This window comes from Phyllobates terribilis, unplaced genomic scaffold (genome assembly GCF_046119375.1).
Source record: "Phyllobates terribilis strain yellow unplaced genomic scaffold, ASM4611937v1 Scaffold_4__5_contigs__length_816908805, whole genome shotgun sequence".
NCBI classification, from domain to species: Eukaryota; Metazoa; Chordata; class Amphibia; order Anura; family Dendrobatidae; genus Phyllobates; species Phyllobates terribilis.
Genome location: NW_027362764.1, coordinates 68,976,133 through 68,998,946, shown reverse-complemented (window position 1 = coordinate 68,998,946; position 22,814 = coordinate 68,976,133). Strand labels below are relative to the sequence as shown.

Here is a 22,814-nt window from a genome sequence, read left to right as displayed (position 1 = left end):
AACCTTCTTGCTCGGCCCAGAAGTTAAGTTCAGCTCCTGCGAATGGTTAGTGGATTTTAGACAGAGCTAGATACAGGGATGGACATACCATTGGTTTAATCTTTTTAACAGCACATGGCCCCAATAAGTTACGGGGAACAGTCTTAAAAGTTTTATAGTATCAATTATATTGCAAATAAGGACATGATCCAATAAACTTTAAAGTTCACAATTATTGATGGACTGATAGAGAAAAATAATTGGGTGCTTTGTGATGAGATATGGGGTAGGAGGGGTCCCTTATACAGATATTGCACAGAAGCAATGTGGGCTACTGCCTAGGGCGCAAGGCTCCAGGTGGCCCATGGATTGAAAATTGCTTTTATTATAATTGAATCCTTCCTCTTTAGCTCAGTCCCAGGCAGCGAGCGTTGCATGTGCCTTCTCATGGCCTGCAATGGAAAATAGTAGGGGAGCTGCAGGAGGCTACCTCTGGCTTCTTATCTGTGATCTCTCTATTATGCGTAGTTGCGATGATGTCATCGCACCACCTGAGATATTTAGGAGGATCCCGGAGTAAACGCACAGTGGGGGTAGGAGTGGGGGAGGCATAGACAGCACAATGAGGGGCAGAGCACAATGGAGGGGTGAGAACAAAAAGGGGGATATCACAGTGGGAGTGAGCTCAATGATGGACAGAGTACAATGAGGGGAGAGTTAAAAAAGGGAGAGAGCATAATGGGGTGGGAGAGCACAAAAAAAGGTATTGCATAATGAGGGCAGAGCAAAGTGGTAGGGAGCGCAACTGGGAGAGAGCACAGAGGACTGGAGCACAATGATGGACAAAGTACAATGAGGGAAGAGTACAAAAAGAGGGAGAGCATAATGGGATGGGAGAGCACAAAGAAGGGTATCACACATTGAGGGGAGAGCACAGTGCAGGGAGCGCACCTGGGAGAGAGTGGGGTGGAGCACAGTGAAGGACAAAGTACAATGAGGGGAGAGTACAAAACGAGGGAAAGCACAAAGAAGGTTATCGCACAATGTGGGGAGAGCACAGTGGCAGGAAGCACAATTTGGAAAAAGCACAGTGGAGTGGAGCACAAAGAGGTAAGAACCCAGTAGAGGGAAGTCCTTGCTTATTGTGTATAGTAACATACCTTATTATATAATGTCTTTACTTATTATATACAGCACCATCTCTTATTACATAGTGTTATCCCTTATTAGATATAGCATCGTCCATTATTACACAGTGTTCTCCCTTATTATATATTGCGATATTGCGTCATCCATTATTAGATAGTGTCCTAGCTAATTATGTATAATGCTATCTATTATTACATAGTGTCCTTGCTTTTTAGGTATAGTGCCATTTCCTATTACATAATATACTCTCTTATTGTGTATAACCTCATCCATTATCAAATAGTGCCCTCCCTTATTATGTAAAGTGCTGTCTACAAGGGAAAACATTTTGATAGATGATAGATGAATAGATTGTTAGATACAGTAGGTGATTCAATAGATAGATAGATAGATATTTAGTCATTTGAAGCACAATGCATCTCTCTCGCTCCCTCCTTTCTCTGCTGGCTATCACTGACCTGGGTGGCTTGCTGAAATGCAATTGGGTTAAGTGTTGAGATTTTAAGCTTTAGGCTTTCTAAATATAGATGAGGTTTTAAACCACACATTGAATAATGATTCGACCACAGGGATAAAGTAAAGAGACTGAACCTTGGAATTAAACCTAAAGGCAAAAAACAACCTAAACAAGAAGCCTATACTGGTCCTGTATATACAGAATAAGCTATTACTTAGCTAGCAGCAGGGTGATATAACCTAAAAAAAATATTTTTAAAATATTTTTGGGAAATTTTTAAATAAAAAAAAAAAAATAGATGTAAAACACTTTATTACTTATCATACTCACATCATGTATAATGTCTATGAAACAAAAGTCACGTTGAGCAAAAATACAATTAAAAATTTTAAAAAAATGTACAGGTAAAATGAATACCATTCTGAATTTATAAGGCAGAAAAAAAAATCTGAATATTATTACTATTAATATTAAGTTCTTTTTTTTTTTTTTTTAAGTGGTTCAAATATTACTTACCCAGGACACATTTTTACCCTTGGGAGCCTTTAGCATGGCAGCATGCAGTGATAAAAAGATTACTAACAGCCCCACCAGCATGGGAAATCCAAATTCCTGTGTAGTCCAGAAATATAAACTCTTCCCGTCTTGTCAATATCGGCATATTAAGCGGTAATCACAACAAAAATAATGCAAAGCCATCGACCTTCTCGATATTCCTCGCATGAAAAAGTTGAGATTTGTTGCTTCTTTTCCATTCACGTAAACCTAACACCTGAGATGTTCATTTTTTTTAAAAAAAAAAGTAAAATAAAATTCCATCAAAATAAAAAAAAAAAATATATATATATATAAAACAGGAACTTCACTAAAAAAAAAAAAAAAGTCTAATATGACAAATGCAGCCGCCCGTCTGCTGTGGAACAGCCGTGCTGATTACTCACAAAGCTTTAATAAAGGCTCTGAGGCTGAAGCTTATGTGAGAGAATTAAGACATAAATACTAGATGCTGCTACCATTCAGGAGACCTTGAAAGTTGCATGGTGATAGTATCATCCCGCAGGCATCTGTGCTTGCATTTGGAGGTTTTTCCTCATTTTTTTCTTTTTTTGTGTGACCTCCCCCCAAGAATAAAATATAGTAGAAATAAAAAATAAAAAAGAAGAATACTTCTTTCAGCCTGAAATAAATAATAGATGCAAACAGGTAGAGATTACCAGGCAGGCACCCTTGCAGAATGTCACTATCTGAGGCTCAGCGAGCACCTGTTGGTGATGTAACGCCACAATGGGATTCCAGTAACCTGACAACCAATAAGGTTGGGGAAGAAAAACAAGTTGTAGCCCGGCATAAAGAGAAAGCTGGAATCACTGATCTGTCTTGTGTGCGCCTGTTTATCCCCTCCGCCCCTCCACCGTCCACCCTTTACTTTTACTGCACTGGCTGCCAATCTAGATTAGTGCAACAGATTCAGGCTAAATTTTGCAACTATCAGAAGTGATTAGTGTGCGTTGATTGAAATCGGATCATACATTTCGCTCGCCGAGGCCTGTGTGCTGATCAGGAATGCAGATTAGTCTACAAACGTAAAAAAAAAAAAAAAAAAAAAAAAGAAGAGTAAATAAAAAAATACATAAAAAAATCAAATATGGTAAATATTTACATTTTACATAAACAGGGCTGCAAACATGATCAAGAAAAAAGGGCGGGAATGCAACTAAATAATAAAAGGAGCATTACTCTCTTGCGTTGATCACCTTTCAGAAAATCTTCATCGCGGGCTGCAGTTTGCTATAATATAAAATAAACCCCAAACTGCTCTCTATTCACTCTTCTTGGGTCCTGCGTTAGGTTCCCAGTGTCCGGTATTGGCAGCGTTCCCAACGTCATGTCAACTGTGCGGCAGCCAATCAGTGAGCTCAGAAGGGAGCATTCTATCAACAAGGGCAGAGCTGCTGAGCTCACTGATTGGCTGCCATGATGGGAAGTTAGCAAAGCAGCCAATGCCAAACACCGGCCATAGCGCCAGAGACTCAGTCCCGAACCACCCAAGGAGATGGGAGGTGGATGAAGATTTTCTGAAAGGGGACAATCCCTTTACGCAATGCTTCTTTTAAATACCACGCAGCTCCAGCGCTGCCCCACTAATGCTCTCCACCGGTTTCTGTCTACCTGGCTACAGGGATGATGTCAGTCTACACATGTGACCGCTGCAGCTAATCACTGGTCTTGTGCCATAGACCACTGAGGTCAGTAATTGGTTGCAGTGGTTATGTGGTTGCAGGGGATATCATCGTGCTCAAGTGCATTCAGTGGCAGAACCTTCATCAAACGACCATTAATAACTTAACTGATAGCAGTCGAGGCTGGAAGTGCAGGGATTTCTGCATGTGGCGCTCATACTCCATACTGAATAAATCAGATGTTTTGAAAATTCTGCCTCCGTCATGTGATTTCCATAACTCCAAGGCTTTTCCTTCTAGGTGCTGCAATTTCAGTGTTATACATATGACGCGCCCCCTGGGCCATATTCTTTAGGGGGAATATCCGGAGCCGGATCAGATGGGAGTTGTAGTCTTCCGAGTGGCTGTGACCCGGTCCGTGCCCAGGGTGTCAAACTCAGTTGTATGTGGCAGTCCTACAGATGTTATTAAGTTCTTTATTGTTGACTACGCCACCCGTTGTATTGCGGTCACTATGGCCGCCGCTGCAGCAGGGTCCGCTGAGGCTGATGGTGTTGGTGCAGCTTTCGGTGGTATAACCCCCAACGGGTGGGGTATAGCCTCAGGGGGTCAGGTGCAGAGGATGGGGGTTGTGGTGGTGCAGCGTAGATGTAAAATGAAGACAGAGTCGGGTTGTGCAGTTTAGGGTATTTACTCACTGCTGATGTTCCGGTCACTCCAGCTTCAAGTGACCACCCGAGCCGTGCTGCGTCCACCAGGTCCTGGATCCAGCCAACCCCCAAGCAAGTCCGGAGCGTGACCCTGAGCTCTCCTTCTGTCCTTTCCTCTGGCCGTCCCCACTAGTGATCCACCTAGGTCCAGCTCCCTCGGGCCTTCTGTTGGGAGACCCTTGGCCTTGGGTTCCCTGACCCTCCACATGGTATGCCTTCGGGGTGGATGTGGTGGGTGGCCGTGGCAGACACTACCCACGGCCTCCGGTCTCTGGCTAGGGTGTGCTTTTGCCCCCACCAGCTTGGGATCCGGTACCCTTTTGCCAACTCTTCACCCGCTGATGGACTTTGGGTTCTCAGAGTTCCTTTTCTGTTTCCCCCTCTGGGTCTTTCTGGCTTTCTCCTCTCTCTCTCTCTGGGTCTGCTCTGCTCCTCTTCCTCTGCTCTGCTCTGACAGACTGACTGACTGACCCTGTTCTCTGATGGTGCCCACCTTATATACTCCCTCTATGTGTGAGCTCAGGTGACCAGCACCCAATGAGCTCCTATCTTTACCCAGGCTGCTCCCCCTATCTGCCCCTACACTACTTGGGATGTTCCACCCCCCTCCCACTCCAGCCAGGAACAGACTCGGTCGTACCTGCACATTTCTAAGTGGGAGTACCGTTGGTCTGCTCCTCGGAAATGGGATGTGTGTAGTGCATGCAGCCTACCGAGCTCAGATCCACACTCCATCCTTACCCGGGAGTGGAATATCACACCTCTGGGTTGAGGTGCAATACCCCTGTAGCAGCCGAATCCTCAGGGTGCTACATTCCCCCCTGGTAAATCACAGCACGTCCTCGGGCTGTAAGAACAAAACACCAAAAACATACAAGTTTTTGCATAAACATATAAAACATATAAAACATTATATATATATATATCAATATAAAACATTCTCGTCGCCTCTGGCTCCTCCTCCGGTCACTGTGCAACGTGTGACCGGGTAAAGTGCGACAGTCTCTCTAGACAAATGGTTTTCCTATAAAACCGGTAGGGGGCGCTTTAGGACGCGCAACTATATACAAAAAGGGAAGGTGGCCGCTCTCAGTCCTCGGCCAGGTATTGGGGAGGAATGACCGTTCTCAGTCCTCGGTCAGTGGGATTTAGGGAAATACGGGTAACAGTTCACACTTGCTGGTCCCAACGGGGACTATATTTAGCAACAGTAACAGTTTCAGTTCACGGTGCCCCGACGGGCAACTATATACAGCTTCTGCTTCGCTGTACTTAACGACGGCGTCCTCCTGCTCTTGCTTTATGGTTACCTTTGGCTTCAGACCCGTCCGGGTCCTCTTGCTCTTCCTCCTCACACCTCAGCTCTTCCTCCGTCAGGCGATGCACATGGAGGGCGTAGGGTCCTTTGGCACACTTGTGCCGGGTGAAGGTGACCTCGTCCCCGATGTAAAGGTCACGACCTCTGTGTCCCTCCGGTAGGTGGGACTCAACGTCTCTCCTCGTCACGAAGACGTCGCCTAGGGTGCGGTGGTCTCGGATGAAGCCCCACCCATGCTGCATGTTAAACTTTATCACAGTCCCGGTGGTGCGGGGACTATGCGCTGCACGGGGGTCTCTCCTGGCCCGGCTCTTCTGCTCCGCGCTCCTTATTTGAGCTTGCTGTTCCCGGACCCGCCTCTCTCTCCGCTCCCTCTCAAAGTCCTCGAGCTGTTGGCGGCAGCACTCAGCACGCTCCGCTGCAGCTGCCCGAGTCTCTTGAGTGAACCCCATAAGATCTTCTCCGGTGGGGTCCCACTCAAACTGCGCTTCTGCTAGCAGGGGCGAGATCCTCTTTACGGGCTTTGGAGCCGGGATCAGGGGTTCATCCAGGGGTCTCTCTCTCCGGAGTCGGGGATGGTGAAACTCCGGTGGCCATATAAATGGCTGCCCATCCGGGCACGTATGCTGGGCGTACAGGTCCTCTCCCAGATGCGGCACTCTTGGTCTTATGGGCGCGGTGGTGTTAGCGCCCGGGTTGCCCGGGCCTTGCGGCCAGGCCTGGGGTATCTGGAAGGTGAAGGGCACCGTAAGGACGGCGGCGCCCTGGGCTACTTGGCCCTGCGATCAGGCCGGGGGCTCCGCGGAGGTAGGGGGCGCTGTTGGTATTGCGGCGCCCGGGGGTACTAGGCCTTGCGACCAGGCTGGTGGTACTTCCTGCTTGGTCACGCTCGGGGTCGAGGCGTGTGACGTCACAGGGGTCGCGGCTCCCGTTTGAGGCCTAGTCTGCGGCGGTGACGTTGCAGCGACGGGCACGGCAGGATAGACTTCGGGCTCTGCGACGGGGAGCTGGGGCAGGTACGCGGTTTCCCGGTTTGGGGTATAGACGTCCCCTTTACCTGCCTCCACTCGTTCGGCTCCTTTCTCGGCGCCGTCTCCGGCCTTCAGTCCTCCTGCGCCATCCTCAGAGGCGGTCTGTTTCCTCATCTCGGGTGGCGTGCTCCGCTGACAGGTCTCGGTCTGCTGGGCCATCTCACGGCTCCACTCCGCCAACGTCTCTCGCTGCACCCGGGCCATCCTCCTTGCGAGGCCCTCCAGAGCGGTCTGTACACACTCCCGGTCTCGGGGGAGCTGTGCTAGGACCTCCACTAGTCCTAGTGGGGTCGTTGTTTCCAGCAGGCTCCTGACCAACGGGTCGGTGCTGCTCTGCTCTCCTACTGTTGTCTCCAGCAGGCTCCTGGCCATCGGGCCGGTGCTGCTCTGCTCTCCCTCCTCTGTTTCTAGCAGGCTCCTGGCCAACGGGCCGGTGCTGCTCTGCTTTCTCGCCATCTCCGGGTAAGCTCCTCCGATATTCTTCTCCAGGCTTCTTGCCTCCGGGTGCGCTCGCTCTAGACTGCTCCAAGCGACACCCATCTTTGTTCTCTCCCTTCGTCTCCTCCCACTTTGAGGGCGGTCCCGGGGCCACTTGGTGACTGTCAGCTCCAGGGGCTGTTCTTTCACGCTGACAGACACCTCTAGCATCACAGTCTCTGTTGGTGGGGGCGGTTTCCACTTTTGGCGCCATTTTCGGTCCTGGCCCACGATGGGAGGTGGCCTCTTGCCATCCTCTGGCACGCCCATAATGGCGTCCGCTCTTCCAAGGCGGGAAACCTTTGGAAATGGCGGGAATCGCTTCCCAGTGGCGGGAAACTCTGCAGATGGCGGGAAAACGCTGTTAATGGCGGACAACCGGCTGGAATCGATCTGTGATGGAGTCCGATGGCGGGGACCCTCCGGAACCGGCAGGAGACTTCTTTTTGAGGTAAACTCGTTCTTTTCTTCAGGCACGCAGTACCCGGGTGTTGCGGGCACGTAATCCTGCCGACTACGCCAAAGTTGACGCGCCCCCTGGGCCATATTCTTTAGGGGGAATATCCGGAGCCGGATCAGATGGGAGTTGTAGTCTTCCGAGTGGCTGTGACCCGGTCCGTGCCCAGGGTGTCAAACTCAGTTGTATGTGGCAGTCCTACAGATGTTATTAAGTTCTTTATTGTCGACTACGCCACCCGTTGTATTGCGGTCACTATGGCCGCCGCTGCAGCAGGGTCCGCTGAGGCTGATGGTGTTGGTGCAGCTTTCGGTGGTATAACCCCCAACGGGTGGGGTATAGCCTCAGGGGGTCAGCTGCAGAGGATGGGGGTTGTGGTGGTGCAGCGTAGATGTAAAATGAAGACAGAGTCGGGTTGTGCAGTTTAGGGTATTTACTCACTGCTGATGTTCCGGTCACTCCAGCTTCAAGTGACCACCCGAGCCGTGCTGCGTGCACCAGGTCCTGGATCCAGCCAACCCCCAAGCAAGTCCGGAGCGTGACCCTGAGCTCTCCTTCTGTCCTTTCCTCTGGCCGTCCCCACTAGTGATCCACCTAGGTCCAGCTCCCTCGGGCCTTCTGTTGGGAGACCCTTGGCCTTGGGTTCCCTGACCCTCCACGTGGTATGCCTTCGGGGTGGATGTGGTGGGTGGCCGTGGCAGACACTGCCCAAGGCCTCCGGTCTCTGGCTAGGGTGTGCTTTTGCCCCCACCAGCTTGGGATCCGGTACCCTTTTGCCAACTCTTCACCCGCTGATGGACTTTGGGTTCTCAGAGTTCCTTTTCTGTTTCCCCCTCTGGGTCTTTCTGGCTTTCTCCTCTCTCTCTCTCTGGGTCTGCTCTGCTCCTCTTCCTCTGCTCTGCTCTGACAGACTGACTGACTGACCCTGTTCTCTGATGGTGCCCACCTTATATACTCCCTCTATGTGTGAGCTCAGGTGACCAGAACCCAATGAGCTCCTATCTTTACCCAGGCTGCTCCCCCTATCTGCCCCTACACTACTTGGGATGTTCCACCCCCCTCCCACTCCAGCCAGGAACAGACTCGGTCGTACCTGCACATTTCTAAGTGGGAGTACCGTTGGTCTGCTCCTCGGAAATGGGATGTGTGTAGTGCATGCAGCCTACCGAGCTCAGATCCACACTCCATCCTTACCCGGGAGTGGAATATCACACCTCTGGGTTGAGGTGCAATACCCCTGTAGCAGCCGAATCCTCAGGGTGCTACACATATACATATTATATACAGTACAGACCAAAAGTTTGGACAAACCTTCTCATTTAAAGATTTTTCTGTATTTTCATGACTATGAAAATTGTACATTCACACTGAAGGCATAAAAACTATGAATTAACACATGTGGTATTATATACTTAGCAAACAAGTGTGAAACAACTGAAAATATGTCTTATATTCTAGGTTCTTCAAAGTAGCCACCTTCTGCTTTAATGACTGCTTTGCACACTCTTGGCATTCTCTTGATGAGCTTCAAGAGGTAGTCACCAGAAATGGTCTTCCAACAATCTTGAAGGAGTTCCCAGAGATGCTTAGCACTTGTTGGCCCTTTTGCCTTCACTCTGCGGTCCAGCTCACCCCAAACCATCTCGATTGGGTTCAGGTCTGGTGACTGTGGAGGCCAGGTCATCTGGCGTAGCACCCCATCACTCTCCTTCTTGGTCAAATAGCCCTTACACAGCCTGGAGGTGTGTTTGGGGTCATTGTCCTGCTGAAAAATAAATGATGGTCCAACTAAACGCAAACCGGATGGAATAGCATGCCGCTGCAAGATGCTCTGGTAGCCATGCTGGTTCAGTATGCCTTCAATTTTGAATAAAGAACCCCCACACCATCACACCTCCTCCTCCATGCTTCATGGTGGGAACCAGGCATGTAGAGTCCAACCGATCACCTTTTCTGCGTCGCACAAAGACACGGTGGTTGGAACCAAAGATCTCAAATTTGGACTCATCAGACCAAAGCACAGATTTCAAATGGTCTAATGTCCATTCCTTGTGTTCTTTAGCCCAAACTTGTCTCTTCTGCTTGTTGCCTGTCCTTAGCAGTGGTTTCCTAGCAGCTATTTTACCATGAAGGCCTGCTGCACAAAATCTCCTCTTAACAGTTGTTGTAGAGATGTGTCTGCTGCTAGAACTCTGTGTGGCATTGATCTGGTCTCTAATCTGAGCTGCTATTAACCTGTGATTTCTGAGGCTGGTGACTCGGGTAAACTTATCCTCAGAAGCAGAGGTTACTCTTGGTCTTCCTTTCCTGGGGCGGTCCTCATGTGAGCCAGTTTCTTTGTAGCGCTTGATGGTTTTTGCAACTGCACTTGTGGACACTTTCAAAGTTTTCCCAATTTTTCGGACTGACTGACCTTCATTCATTAAAGTAATGATGGCCACTCGTTTTTCTTTACTTAGCTGCTTTTTTCTTTCCATAATACAAATTCTAACAGTCTATTCAGTAGGACTATCAGCTGTGTATCCACCAGACTTCTGCACAACACAACTGATGGTCCCAATCCCATTTATAAGGCAAGAAATCCCACTTATTAAACCTGACAGGGCACACCTGTGAAGTGAAAACCATTTCCGGTGACTACCTCTTGAAGCTCATCAAGAGAATGCCAAGAGTGTGCAAAGCAGTCATCAAAGCAAAAGGTGGCTACTTTGAAGAACCTAGAATATAAGGCATATTTTCAGTTGCTTCACACTTTTTTGTTAAGTATATAATTCCACATGTGTTAATTCATAGTTTTGATGCCTTCAGTGTGAATGTACAATTTTCATAGTCAGGAAAATACAGAAAAATCTTTAAATGAGGTGTGTCCAAACTTTTGGTCTGTACTGTGTATGTATGTATATATATATATATATATATATATATATATATATATATATATATAGTGCTGGCCAAAAGTATTGACACCCCTGCAATTCTGTCAGATAATACTCAGTTTCTTCCTGAAAATGATTGCAATCACAAATTCTTTGGTATTATTATCTTCATTTAATTTGTCTTCATTGAAAAAAACACAAAAAGAATTGTCCTAAAGCCAAATTGGATACAATTCCACACCAAACTTAAAAAAGGGGGTGGACAAAAGTATTGGCACCCTTCAAAAAATCATGTGATGCTTCTCTAATTCATGTAATTAACAGCACCTGTAACTTAACTGTGGCACCTAACAGGTGTTGGCAATAACTAAATCACACTTGCAGCCAGTTAACATGGATTAAAGTTGACTCAACCTCTGTCCTGTGTCCTTGTGTGTACCACATTGAGCATGGAGAAAAGAAAGAAGACCAAAGAACTGTCTGAGGACTTGAGAAACCAAATTGTGAGGAAGCATGAGCAATCCCAAGGCTACAAGTCCATCTCCAAAGACCTGAATGTTCCTGTGTCTTCCTTGCGCAGTGTCATCAAGAAGTTTAAAGCCGATGGCACTGTGGCTAACCTCCCTAGATGTAGACGGAAAAGAAAAATTGACGAGAGATTTCAATGCAAGATTGTGCGGATTGTGGATAAAGAACCTCCACTAACATCCAAACAAGTTCAAGCTGCCCTGCAGTCCGAGGGTGCAACAGTCTCAACCCGTACTATACGTCGACGTCTGAATGAAAAGGGACTGTATGGCAGGATACCCAGGAAGACCCCACTTCTTACCCCGAGACATGAAAAAGCCAGGCTGGAGTTTGCCAAAACTTACCCGAGAAAGCCTAAAACGTTTTGGAAGAATGTTCTCTGGTCAGATGAGACAAAAGTAGAGCTTTTTGGGAAAAAGCATCAACATAGAGTGTACAGGAAAAAAAAAGAGGCATTCAAAGAAAAGAACACGGTCCCTACAGTCAAACATGGCGGAGGTTCCCTGATATTTTGGGGTTGCTTTGCTGCCTCTGGCACTGGACTGCTTGACCGTGTGCATGGCATTATGAAGTCTGAAGACTACCAACAAATTTTGCAGCATAATGCAGGGCCCAGTGTGAGAAAGCTGGGTCTCCCTCAGAGGTCATGGGTCTTCCAGCAGGTCAATGACCCAAAACACACTTCCAAAAGCACTATAAAATGGTTTTAGAGAAAGCACTGGAGACTTCTAAGGTGGCCAGCAATGAGTCCAGACCTAAATCCCATAGAACACCTGTGGAGAGATCTCAAAATGGCAGTTTGGAGAAGGCACCCATCAAATATCAGGGACCTGGAGCAGTTTGCCAAAGAAGAATGGTCTACAATTCCAGCAGAGCATTGTAAGAAACTCATTGATGGTTACCGGAAGCGGTTGTTCGCAGTTATTTTGGCTAAAGGTTGTGCAACCAAGTATTAGGCTGAGGGTGCCAATACTTTTGTCCGGCCCTTTTTTGGAGTTTTGTGTGAAATGATCAATGATTTGATTTTTGCTTCATTTTATTTTGTGTTTTTTCCTTGCAAGCAAATTAAATGAAGAGAATAATACCAAAGAATTTGTGATTGCAATCATTTTTAGGAAGAAACTGAGTATTATCTGACAGAATTGCAGGGGTGCCAATACTTTTGGCCAGCACTGTATATATACACTGCTCAAAAGAATAAAGGGAACACTCAAATAACACATCCTAGATCTGAATGAATGAAATATTCTCATTGAATACTTTGTTCTGTACTAAGTTGAATGTGCTGACAACAAAATCACACAAAATCATCATTGGAAATCAAATTTATTAACCAATGGAGGTCTGGATTTGGAGTCACCCCCAAAATTAAAGTGGAAAAACACACTACAGGTTGATCCAACTTTGATGTAATGTCCTTAAAACAAGTCAAAATGAGTCTCAGTATTGTGTGTGGCCTCCATGTGCCTGTATGACCTCCCTACAACGCCTGGGCTTGCTCCTGATGAGGTTGCGGATGGTCTCCTGTGGGATCTGCTCCCAGACCTGGACTAAAGCATCCGCCAACTCCTGGACAGTCTGTGGTGCAACGTGACGTTGGTGGATGGAGCGAGACATGATGTCCCAGATGGAGAAGGTCGTAGGAGGGCAACAACCCAGCAGCAGGACCGCTACTTCCGCCTTTGTGCAAGGAGGAACAGGAGGAACACTGCCAGATCCCTGCAAAATGACCTCCAGCAGGCCACAAACAATACTGAGCCTAATTGTGACTTGTTTTAAGGACATTACATCAAAGTTGGATCAGCCTGTAGTGTGTTTTTCCACTTTAATTTTGGGAGTGACTCCAAATCCAGGCCTCCATTGGTTAATAAATTTGACTTCCATTGATGATTTTTGTGTGATTTTGTTGTCAGCACATTCAACTTTGTACAGAACAAAGTATTCAATGAGAATATTTCATCCATTCAGATCTAGGATGTGTTATTTGAGTGTTCCCTTTATTTTTTTGAGCAGTGTATATATCTTTTTTTGTTACCAATGATTGTTAGGTTTTTAATCACTACAATGTATAAGGCTTCATTTCTCGCTGATTTGCACAGACCCTCCTACATTAGGGATTATTTTATTCAAAGCTCAACTCTAGATGAGTCGCAAAGTTAATCTGGGACAGCTGTTGTAGTCGGCCGGTCAGCTGGAAACGTGGCCTGACATCCATTGTAGTCATTTAAGTTTTTGCACATACTGTTGTAGCAAGCTCCAGAGGCAAACCTCTGTTTCTACAGTTAGGTCCATATATATTTGGACAGAGACAACATTTTCCTAATTTTGGTTCTAGACATTACCACAATGAATTTTAAACAAAACAATTCACATGCAGTTGAAGTTCAGACTTTCAGCTTTCATTTGAGGGTATCCACATTAAAATTGGATGAAGGGTTTAGGAGTTTCAGCTCCTTAACATGTGCCACCCTGTTTTTAAAGGGACCAAAAGTAATTGGACAATTGACTCCAAGGCTATTTCATGGACAGGTGTGAGCAATCCCATCGTTATGTCATTCTCAATTAAGCAGATAAAAGGCCTGGAGTTGGTTTGAGGTGTGGTGTTTGCATTTGGAAGGTTTTGCTGTGAAGTAAACATGCGGTCAAAGGAGCTCTCCATGCAGGTGAAACAAGCCATCCTTAAGCTGCAAAAACAGAAAAAACCCATCCGAGAAATGGCTACAATATTATGAGTGGCAAAATCTACAGTTTGGTACATCCTGAGAAAGAAAGAAAGCACTGGTGAACTCATCAATGCAAAAAGACCTGGGCGCCCACAGAAGACAACAGTGGTGAATGATCGCAGAATAATCTCCATGGTGAAGAGAAACCCCTTCACAACAGCCAACCAAGTGAACATCACTCTCCAGGAGGTAGGCGTATCAATATCCAAATCTACCATAAAGAGAAGACTGCATGAAAGTAAATACAGAGGGTTCACTGCATGGTGCAAGCCACTCATAAGCATCAAGAAGAAAAAGGCTAGACTGGACTTTGCTAAAAAAAATCTAAAAAAGCCAGCACAGTTCTGGAAGAACATTCTTTGGACAGATGAAACCAAGATCAACCTCTACCAGAATGATGGAAAGAGAAAAGTATGGCAAAGGCGTGGTACAGCTCATGATCCAAAGCATACCACATCATCTGTAAAACACGGCGGAGGCAGTGTGATGGCTTGGGCATGCATGGCTGCCAGTGGCACTGGGTCACTAGTGTTTATTGATGATGTGACACAGGACAGAAGCAGCCGAATGAATTCTGATGTATTCAGAGCCATACTGTGTGCTCAGATCCAGCCAAATGCAGCCAAACTGATTGGTCGTCGTTTCATACTACAGATGGACAATGACCCAAAACATAAAGCCAAAGCAACCCAGGAGTTTATTAAAGCAAAGAAGTAGAATATTCTTGAATGGCCAAGTCAGTCACCTGATCTCAACCCAATTGAGCATGCATTTCACTTGTTAAAGACTAAACTTCAGACAGAAAGGTCCACAAACAAACAGCAACTGAAAACCACCGCAGTGAAGGCCTGGCAGAGCATCAAAAAGGAGGAAACACAGTGTCTGGTGATGTCCATGAGTTCAAGACTTCAGGCAGTCATTGCCAACAAAGGGTTTTCAACCAAGTACTAGAAATGAACATTTTATTTACAATTATTTAATCTGTCCAATTACTTTTGGTCCCTTTAAACACAGGGTGTCACATGTTAAGGAGCTGAAACTCCTAAACCCTTCATCCAATTTTAATGTGGATACCCTCAAATGAAAGCTGAAAGTCTGAACTTCAACTGCATCTGAATTGTTTTGTTTAAAATTCATTGTGGTAATGTCTAGAACCAAAATTAGAAAAATGTTATCTCTGTCCAAATATATATGGACCTAACTGTATATTAAATTGGAGGCATACAGAGGACGTGTAGAGCTGCAGAGACTTTGCGTACTGTACTGTATTTGTCCTATGTACACTCATCACTCATCTCATTTTTTTTTTTTGCTTGTATTGCATATACCCAGATTTGGCCACTAGAGGGCAATCTACCTGCGTATTATCTGAATGTTTACAGAAAAGACTGACAGAATTTCTACTGAACAAGCCGTATGCTGCACAAGAAAATGTGACAACAGGAATGCCAGACTTCTCAGCTTGGGTGATTTTATGATTTAAATATGCTATCTAATTTCTGGAGAAAAAAAAACAGCAGCAAATGGTAGTAAAAAGAAAACTTACAAAAAAACAAAAAACGAAACAAAAGAAAAAATTAACTTTTCTTCCCCAGAGTGATCGAGTGCTGATGATCCTGTGGTCTTCTCAGTCCTTGCTTACAAGCACCTGGCATGTGACTGCTGCATCTAATCAGTGGCTTTGGTGGTCTTGTGTCATATTTAGGCTACTTTCCCATTATGAACTTTTGGTGAGTTTTTGACGCTGCAGAATTTCTGCATCTATTATTTAAATTAGCATACCTGCATTTTTTTTAGCATGCATTTTTGTCTCTTTTTGGTGTGCCATGCTTTAAATAAAGCTGCTTTGTTTTTGATACATCCTGTTTTTTTGCTTTGACAAAACTTTATTGCTATACTTAGGTGCAGGTTACCTGCATTTTTGATGCGTCTTCGGTGCTGAAGCGCACTGAAAATGCAAGTGCGTTTTTTACCTACGGATTTTTCGCATCTAATGCAAGTCTATGGAGAAAATCTGCACAGAAAACTCAGCGTGCCTGCAAGAGAAATTGACAAGCTGCGGATATGAAACACGCCCCGCAGGTCAGTTTACGGTGAGTAAAAAGAAGCACAGTGAGCAGGAGATTTCTATAATCCCATCCACTTTGCTGGAACTGTGTTTTTGAAGCAACAAAAATCCGAGGGGAAAAATGCACCAAAAGCTCATTGTGGGAACGTAGCCTTAAAAAGAAGTAGTGGTATCACTGGAAGAAATAGGCCAAGTGCTCTGACACGCCCCCTGGACACTTCTTGCTTGATTTGCATATGACTTCTACACTAGATTTTTCATGACTGGCGCATCAGATCTCGATAGAAAAGGTATTATTTTTATTGGAGGATCAGTGCTTATACAGACATTCCACTATTTCCATATATAATAATATCATGACAGATTCATATTTTGAGAGATCATGTACAGTTGTTGGAAAGAGGAAGGAGGAGTTATGTGAAGCTGGGAAGAAAGAGCCAGTCACACAGACCTGCTGCTGCTGCTAGTAAGTGATTTCTATCTCAACCCAGAGCTGGATTCACAACTACACTGCTTGGCACTTCTGATGCTAATGCCTCTGTGTATGTGAGATATTTGCAGGAGAGCAAGATCTCCTCTTGTCATTGTGTGTGTTATACAGTGGGTACGGAAAGTATTCAGACCCCTTTAAATTTTTCACTCTTTGTTTCATTGCAGCCATTTGGTAAATTCTAAAAAGTTCATTTTTTTTCTCATTAAAGTACACTCTGCACCCCATCTTGACTGAAAAAAACATAAATGTAGAAATTTTTGCAAATTTATTAAAAAAGAAAAAACTGAAATATCATCATGGTCATAAGTATTCAGACCCTTTGCTCAGACACTCATATTTAAGTCACATGCTGTCCATTTCCTTGTGATCCTCCTTAAGATGGTTTTACTCCTTCATTGGAGTCCAGCTGTGTTTAATTAAACTGATAGGACTTGATTTGGAAAGGCACACACCTGTCTATATAACACCTCACAGCTCACAGTGCATGTCAGACCAAATGAGTATCATGAGCTCAAAGGAACTGTCCAAGGAGCTCAGAGACAGAATTGTGGCAAGGCACAGATCTAGCCAAGGTTGCAAAAGAATTTCTGCATTACTCAAGGTTCCTAAGAGCACAGTGGCCTCCATAATCCTTAAATGGAAGAAGTTTGGGACCACCAGAAGTCTTCCTAGACCTGGCCATCCAGCCAAACTGAGCAATCGTGGGAGAAGAGCCTTGGTGAGAGAGGTAAAGAAGAACCCCAAGATCACTGTGGCTGAGCTCCAGAGATGTAGTAGGGAGATGGGAGAAAGTTCCACAAAGTCAATTATCACTGCAGCCCTCCACCAGTCGGGCCTTTATGGCAGAGTGGCCTGACGAAGCCCCTCCTCAGTGCAAGACATATGAAAGCCCGCATAGGAGGATCACAAGGAAATGGACAGCATGTGACTTAAATATGAGTGTCTGAGCAAAGGGTCTGAATACTTATGACCATGTGATATTACAGTTTTTCTTTTTTAATAAATTTGCAAAAATTTCTACATTTCTATTTTTTTTTAGTCAAGATGGGGTGCTGAGTGTACTTTAATGAGAAAAAAAATGAACTTTTTAGAATTTACCAAATGGCTGCAATGAAACAAAGAGTGAAAACTAATGAGGGAAGTGAAAGATTTCTTCCTCTAATTAACTTCAAAGCCATCGACTACAGGAATGGCACATGTACTGTAAAGTGAGTAATGAGAAACAGTCGGGTATGCTGCAGGAAACGGCCGCACTGCAATCACATTCTCCTTTTACTCTATGTCCATGGCTGTCTAGCAGATGCATATTGTGCCCGCGTATAATATGGCCAATACGGCACCTCTGTGATCCCCCAATTTTGCTCTTTCCTATATCACGGTGGAAGCATTTTCTTGAGGATTAAAAATGGTGACAAGTTCTCTTTAAAGTACCAAGTACAGTTGGATAATAGTTACTTTTTTAAACCCTTCTAGTTTGTTACATTCTTCCAACCATTCTTTACACTGAAGTTCTTAGTTCAGTTTAGCTACTGTGTTTAAAGGGAATCTGTCAGCAGGTTTTTAGTACCCCATCTTAGAGCAGCATGATGTAGGGGCAGAGACCTTCCATTGATGTATCACTTACTTTACTGGGTGCTGCAGTTTTGATTAAACCATTTTCTCAGATCTAGCAGTTCTCTGGATACTGAGCTCTGTATAACTACGCCCACACCAATGATTGGCCGCTTTATGTGTACACTGTGCATAGGCAGAAAGCTGACATTCAATGGTGGGGGCATGATTGGACTACCTGGCAGCAGGTTTACTAGTCCACTAGTGAATCTCTTGCTCATAACACAGTGATTTTATAAAAACTACACTAAGAAGGCCAGTACGTTATACATCACTGGAATCAGGGTCTCTGCCCCTACATCATGCTGCTCTCAGATTAGGTAGCAAAAATCCGGTGACAAAATCCTCTCATACCAATAGCTTTAGCTTCTGCTTGCAATGATGTAAGTTGTAGGTTCAATTACCGGGGAGAACAGATCACAAGAAGAGAGAAAATACACAAAATCCTCTAATATCAATAGTTTTAGCTGCTACCTGCAATGATGTAGGAAATAATAATTTGCTGACACCTATTTTCAAAACTTAAATGGTCATTGTCTTTTCAATAAACTTTGCAAGAGTCAGTAATGCAAGATAATATAAGAGCCTGTAATAAACCTTATCAGAGAAATCATTTTCTTTCTCTACTTATGAGTCACTTTACATCATCCTCCCTCAACACCTTCTAAACTTATTATTCACTCTTAAAACCAGTTTAAATCCGAATTGGTCAAAACAAAACTGACTGACAGCTCATTGAGAAGTGAAATTACAGCAGCCTATAAAAGTCTATAGGGAGTAAAGGAGAAGGAAAGATGAAAGTGAAAAAGAGAGATAAAGACGCACATAGATGGTGCTTCTGTTATTTTTAAGTAAGCGTTCATCTCATCCCAGAGCTGGATTCACAGGCACGCTGCTCAGTACTGCTGTATAATCTCCTTGTCACATCTCGTTCTCGAACTGCTCCTGTGACATCTGCTTCTGTCATCAGGTGGTGCCATTGTCAAGCAAGGTGAGGGAAAGACTAAGTGCGCCACGAAGGGAAGAGGGGAAGGAAGCCCAAACACTAGGGAAAGGGGGAGTGCAGATGCCTAGGCAGATCTAATATCACTCTGACTACCTTATCATCCCTATATAGGTTCCACAACTATTGTCCAGCAAAAACCTAACCCCTGAATGTCCCTAGAGCTTGGCCCTAGATAGGAAGGGACAGGATGAGCACTAGTCAGGCCCCACTACAAATTAAAGACAACAAGGTAGACAAACAAAGGGGATACACTTAGCTTGAGCAGACACCAGAGAGATAGCGCCAACTGTCATCCAAGGGCACCAGAGATGAAACTAGCTAACTGCTAGTGCTCCAAGCCAACACAGAGGTACATAGAACTGTCACCGGCGACTCTCTGGAGAAACTGAGAGTTTTTAACTACCAAGCAAGGGTGTGTCAATCAGCAGCAGAAGGTGGAGGTAGCTGCTGGGTCCTGAAGAAAGAAGGATATAACAATACTAAAGAGATGAGAGGATCAAGAAGGCGTCTGCAATACTAAGCGCAGTGACCTTGTACAGCCGGATCCAGAGCGACTGTCAGTCACACCTGACACACCCGTGACAGCCGTATTTTATTTTGTGAGCGGCACTAGTGATAGAGGAGAGATCAGGTTGCGCAGGCTCTGTCCAGCCACAGAGACTAGGGTGGCTGTGACCTGTAGTGTCATCCAGTCTGGCATCATGGGTGTGTGTGCTGTCCAGCTGGGTTAAACAGCTCCCTTCTTTGGTCATCTGGAGAATAGTGCACTCTACTAAACTCTGATAATAATAAAAATAATTTTTATCTATATAGCGTCAACATATTCCGCACCACTTTACAATTAATAGGGACGTGTGCAGACAATAAAAACAATACAATGTATCACATTTCAACAGTTACAGGAGGAGTGAGGGCCCTGGTCGCAAACTTACAATCTACATGGGTATATGCACAAGGTCAGGAGCCGCCTGTGGCCCCGACACTGCGAAATAGCTGCCCGACTTCCGCTCATTATGCAAGTGAGTGCCGCTATTTTTTTTTCCACATGCGGACTTTCCTCATAGAGGTTAGTCTATGGGGAAAGTCCACATGCGGACCCGCAAAAGAAATTGACATCCTGCAGGTCTGAAAGACTGGCTTCATGTCAGTTTCTGTGGGTGATCCGCTGGTGCACAGAGACGCATAGTGGACATGGGATTTCTAGAGATCCCATCCACTATGCAGTAACATCTGGATGCTGCGGGTTTGACGCTCCATAACACGCAGCTTCAAACCCGCAGCGGCACCTGATTGTGGGCACTTACCCTGAGCTTGCTGCTGGGAGTTGCCAGTTATAGTTCAGTCTAAGGTTATAGTTCCGTTCATATGCGTGCCTCTTCCTGGGGTATTGGGAACATGGCATTGATTATCCTGATAAAGAAGATGGAGCGGTCCACATGTGGGTCCGCTTCATAGATGATCTTTTTTTGATCTGGCAAGGTGGCGAATACCAGTTACAGTGTTTCTTTGATGAACTAAACAACAACAAACGAAACACACGACTGACATATTCTCTGAGCCCTAAGAAAATCGAATTCCTTGATTTGCAAATTGAAAAGGGGACTGATGGTAAAATACAAACTGATATATATAGAAAAAAAACTGCAGTAAATTCCCTTCTGAGTGCTAAATCCTCTCATCCCCCTCAAGTGATAAAATCTATCCCTACGGGGCAATTCCTTCGGGCTCGGAGAATATGTTCCTCGGATGTTTTGCTTGAAAATCAAGCTAGGGAATTACAAAAGCGTTTTAAAGCCCGTAACTATAATAATGATACTATCCAACAGGGCTATGCCAGAGCAGCGGCAACTCCAAGGGATCAACTTTTGAGTAATAAACCAAAGAAAAAAGATGAACAGGTAAGATTGATTACTCCATACCATGCACATTGGAGGGAAATGTCCGCAATTTTTGAGAGATATTGGCCAGTCTTGATGTCCGATCCCATCCTTAAAAATATCATCTCTCAAAAGCCTCTGATAACCCCAAAAAGATCCCAAAATCTAAATGATATGTTAGTCAGAAGTCATTACATAACACCACCCATGGAAGGGTCTAACTTTGGTTCTCAAAATCCTAAATGGGGTTGTTTTACTTGTGGCTCTTGCGGTGCGTGCTCTCAAGTAGATAGAGCTTTTGATTTTCATGATTCTTCCAATACACATACTTACAAAATCCTCCATCGGATTACCTGCCGCTCTACCGATATAGTTTACTGGGCAATATGCCCTTGTAACTTGATTTATGTGGGATTAACTTCTAGAGAGTTTCGTGTGAGAATTCTGGAACATTTACGCGATATTAAAAATGCTGCGAAAATTACTACCACAGAACAAATAGCGAAGCTCAAAAACATTCCCAAACATTTTCGCGAGTCCCAGAATTGCAATTGGCGTCTTCTACGGTTTAGAGTGATTGACCAAATTCGTCTAGGTGCGAGGGGTGGTGATGTTAAAAATTTATTATACAAAATGGAGGCAAAATGGATCACTGTCCTTGATACTACAAAACCGAAAGGGCTAAATGATTCAGTGAGTTTTGCCCCATTTCTGCGTTAGTTCCTGATGTTGCTGTGCCTGTGTCTGTGCTATAATTAAAATAAAATAAAAATAATAAATAATCATAAATGTCTTTCCTGGGAAAAATGTATATTAAAAATGTATATTATCTGATTTGATATACCATTATACTAAATGCGGTAATTCTATATAATTGATTTGCTGTATTCCTAATGTGTACTTTATCATATCTTTACTAGAACAAGTTACTTTTCTTTTTTTTTTTATCCGTAAGATAATGGGCTTGCACTCGGACTAAGTGTGAATCATCACATATGAAGTTACTGAAGCTATCGTTACTTTTTTGCAGCAATCGAACCTCTTTGTAATGTGTTGCTTCACTCCTGCTATTTATGTGCACAAGTGGTTAATGGGCAACGTTACCCTAACCCAAAATGGCGCTGGTTACTCCCCGTGTGGTGCGCGTGCGCGCCGTGTCATTGCTGGCCTCTCCTCCACCGCCCGGCGTCCAATCAGATATCGGTCTGCGTACATGCGCAGTCCGATTTCCGGGACGCCGGCCGTGGGAGGATGACGCGCAATGAACAGCGTGCGCGCGCCCGGAAACACGGGGTGCACAGGTGACCGGCATACAATTTTGTTATAAATACCCAGGGATGACGCTGCCTCTGTACCCCCCGACGAAGCAGAACGTGAAACGCGCGTTGGGGTACGAGGCAGTGCGGGTCTAATAGCAATGGCACATGGTCTGTATAATATTGATATGTACTGATGTGTATACAGTGATCTATGATATAACTGGGTGTGCTCCACCTTTCGGATCATACTATACCATATAACAAACTAATTTAATATTATGATCGAATGTGATTAATATGTATGTTATATTGTTACCATTAATTTAGAAACTGGCTGTTAAATCTCTTGATGGTGGAGACTGTTATTAATGACGTATATGATTTAAAAATATAAATAACTATATATACATGTTATTGCTGGATACTATAGTTCAGTCTAAGGTTATAGTTCCGTTTAAGGGCACGTTCACACGTTCAGTATTTGGTCAGTATTTTAAATCAGTATTTGTAAGCCAAAACCAGGAGTGGAACAATCAGAGGAAAAGTATAAAAGAAACACGTCACCACTTCTGCATTTTTCACCCACTCCTGGTTTTAGCTTACAAATACTGATGT

At 44.7% G+C, this 22,814-nt stretch overlaps 1 protein-coding gene across 3 annotated transcripts in view; it reads right to left on the bottom strand.

Annotated features, from left to right (window-relative positions):
- Nucleotides 1–22,814, bottom strand: part of CACNB2 (calcium voltage-gated channel auxiliary subunit beta 2) — a 433,018-nt gene that overhangs the window by 227,507 nt on the left and 182,697 nt on the right. The window lies entirely within an intron of this gene.